Here is a 3,794-nt window from a genome sequence, read left to right on the forward strand (position 1 = left end):
ATAGATCAAAATCGCTTGATAGTACTTTCAAATGAGTACGCACCGTGACATGTTTTTGAAGGAGTTCAAAATAGATCGGCAAAGAAGGAGTTCTTGGCTGTGTTATAAGGTGTGAGTATTGAGTAAGACTAAAGACCTGACCACGGCAGAAGAGAGAGAATGGACGAAGGTCGTCCCCTATGCTTCAGACATAGGCTCTACACTATGCTATGCTGTGTACCGCACCTGAAGTGTGCCTTGCCATGAGTCAGTCAAAGGGTACAAGAGTGATCCAAGAATGGATCACATGACAGCGGTCAAACTTATCCTTAGTAACTAGTGGACTAAGGAATTTTCTCGATTATGGAGGTGGTAAAAGAGTTCGTCGTAAAGGGTTACACCAATGCAAACTTTGACACTAATCTGGGTGACTCTGAGAAGTAGACCGGATTCGTATGGTAGAGCAGTTATTTGGAATAGTTCCAAATAGCGCGTGGTAGCTGCATCTAGGAGATGACGTAGATATTTGTAAAGCACACACGGATCTGAAAGGTTCAGACCCGTTGACTAAGAACCTCTCTCACAAGCGAGATATGATCAAACCCCATGGGTATTGATTCATTACAATCACATAGTGATTTGAACTAGATTATTGACTCACGTGCAAGTGGGAGACTGTTGGAAATATGCCCTAGAGGCAATGATAAATTGGTTATTATTATATTTCCTTGTTCATGATAATTGTTTATTATCCATGCTAGAATTGTATTGAAAGGAAACTCAGATACATGTGTGGATACATAGACAACACCAAGTCCCTAGTAAGCCTCTAGTTGACTAGCTCGTTAATCAATAGATGGTTACAGTTTCCTGACCATGGACATTGGATGTCATTGATAACGGGATCACATCATTAGGAGAATGATGTGATGGACAAGACCCAATCCTAAACATAGCACAAGATCGTGTAGTTTGTTTGCTAAAGCTTTTCTAATGTCAAGTATCATTTCCCTAGACCATGAGATTGTGCAACTCCCGGATACCATAGGAATGCTTTGGGTGTGCCAAACGTCACAACGTAACTGGGTGGCTATAAAGGTGCACTACGGGTATCTCTGAAAGTGTCTGTTGGGTTGGCACGAATCGAGACTGGGATTTGTCACTCCGTGTGACGGAGAGGTATCTCTAGGCTCACTCGGTAGGACATCATCATAATGTGCACAATGTGACCAAGGAGTTGATCATGGGATGATGTGTTATGGAACGAGTAAAGAGACTTGCCGGTAACGAGATTGAACAAGGTATCGGGATACCGACGATCGAATCTCGGGCAAGTACTATACCGGTAGACAAAAGGAATTGTATACGGGATTGATTGAATCCTTGACATCGTGGTTCATCCGATGAGATCATCGTGGAACATGTGGGAGCCAACATGGGTATCCAGATCCCGTTGTTGGTTATTGACCAGAGAGATGTCTCGGTCATGTCTGCATGATTCCCGAGCCCGTAGGGTCTACACACTTAAGGTTCGATGACGCTAGGGTTATAGGGAAAGTATGTACGCGGTTACCGAATATTGTTCGGAGTCCCGGATGAGAACCTGGATGTCACGAGGAGTTCCGGAATGGTCCGGAGGTGAAGATTGATATATTGGACGAAGGGTTTTGAAGTCTGGAAGTGTTCCGGAGGTACCGGGTGATGACCAGCATGACCAAAAGGTGTTTCGGGAGCCCTGGCAAGTGTTGGGGGGCTTCATGGGCCAAGGGAAGGGGACAAACCAGCCCACTAAGGGGCTGTGCGGCCCCCTCACCTATTCCCACGTGACCAGGGGGTTTGGGGCGCCCCATCCAGGGTTCCCACCTCCTGGCTTGGGGGCCAAGTCACCCAAAGGGGAGATCTCATCTGCCCTGGCCGCCGGCCCCCCTAGGGGAAACCCTAGGGCGCCTTCCCCTCCCCCTTGCCCCTATCTATAGTGGAGGTTTTGGGGCTGCCCAACACACGAGTCTTTCTCTCCCAAGGCACAGCCCTACCTCTCTTCCTCCTCGTCTCTCGTAGTGCTTGGCGAAGCCCTGCTAGAGTACCGCGCTCCTCCACCACCACCACGCCGTCGTGCTGCTGCTGGACGGAGTCTTCCCCAACCTCTCCCTCTCTCCTTGCTGGATCAAGGCATGGGAGACGTAACCGGGCTGCACGTGTGTTGAACGCGGAGGCGCCGTTGTTCGGCGCTTAGATCGGAATCGACCGCGATCTGAATTGCTACGAGTACGACTACATCATCCGCGTTCTTCCAACGCTTCCGCATCGCGATCTTCAAGGGTATGAAGATGCACTCCCCTCTCTCTTGTTGCTAGTATCTCCGTAGATTGATCTTGGTGATGCGTAGAAAATTTTGAATTTCTGCTATGTTCCCCAACACGAACGGGCTGCATCTGGATTCGTCTCGTCGTTCTGAGCAACTTTCATGTACAATGTTTTTCCATCTGAGCTACGGTTTATTTTATATTGTTTTTAAAGTTTTAAGCCATTTTCTAAATTATTATTATTAAATTAATTCAAAATTAGTATTATTGCATCAGCATGACGTCTGCAGTCAACAGAGGTGTTGACTGGTCAAACTGACGGGAGGGTCCCGCATGTCATTGACTGATTAATTAACTAACAGTTATTTAGGTTAATTAGTGATTAGATTAATCTAATTATGATTAATTAAGTTAACTAATTTAGTTAGTTAATTAATTAATATCTTTTTTAATTCTTTTTAATTCTTTTTTAACGTTCTGGGTTGGGCCCCGTTTGCCATAGGCCCTAGGGGCATAGCGGGTTGGGCTACCGGGTGCGGGCGCACCCGAGCGGGCACTCGCCCGCAGGGCGGGACGAGGCCGCCGGGGCACCGACGGCAAGGCAAGCCGGCGTGGCCAGCCGGGGCCATAGCGGGCGGAGGCGAGGGGTGGCGCTAGCGGGGGCCAAGGAGCGCCGGCCGGAGTGGGACGCGGGGAGGCGGCCAGTGCCGCGAAAGAGAGGGCAGAGCAGTAGCAGGAGCAGGGGAGTGGCCGCGGGCGCGCAGCTGTGTGCGCGGGCGAGCGCAGGGACGCAGGGCAGTAGGAGCAGAGCGGGGCGGTTGGCGCGACGGCGACGGATGGCTGCAGCGAGCGGTGACCGCGTGGCGCGCACACGGCGGCACGGAGTTCGAGCGTCATTAGGGGAGCACGGCGGAGCGGACGCGGAGGAAGCCGAGCGGCGCATCCGAGCGAGGTGGGGCGCGGGCACAGGTAGGGAACGCGGGTGCGGCTAGGGCAGTCGGCGCGCGTGCGGGCGCTGGTGAGCGAGGCCATGGCCGAAGTGGCAGGAGCAGGGGAGGCGGTGGCGCACCCGCGGGCGCGGGCAGTGAGGCCAGCGAGGGTCGCGGCTGACGCGAGCGATGCGCGCAGTCAGGACAGTCGGGCGACCAAGGGCTCGCGGTGGGCGCAGCCATGTCGTGCGCGGGAACGGGAGAGAGAAGGTCGCGGTCCTCACCGCGGGTTGCAGGGAACGGGGCAACGGGGGCGAGGAGGAGGACAGAGACGACGGGGACGGAGAGGAAGCAGTCCGGCGGGGAGGAGGCAGGCTGGCGAGGTTGCGGTCCGGCGGGGTGGCCTCCGGCGACGGTGTCGAGCGTCAAGCGTGGGCGAAGGGATCGGGCTCCTCCCGATTCAGATCCAGAGCGAGGGGGGAAGTGGTGGCCAGTGGGTTAGGGCTTCGGGGTCCAAGGGATAAGGAGAGGAGTGGAGGTGGGCTGTTTGGGCCGGCCTGGTGGCCCAATGGCCTGCTGGGTC

This window comes from Triticum dicoccoides, chromosome 7B (assembly GCF_002162155.2).
Source record: "Triticum dicoccoides isolate Atlit2015 ecotype Zavitan chromosome 7B, WEW_v2.0, whole genome shotgun sequence".
Classification (NCBI taxonomy): Eukaryota; Viridiplantae; Streptophyta; class Magnoliopsida; order Poales; family Poaceae; genus Triticum; species Triticum dicoccoides.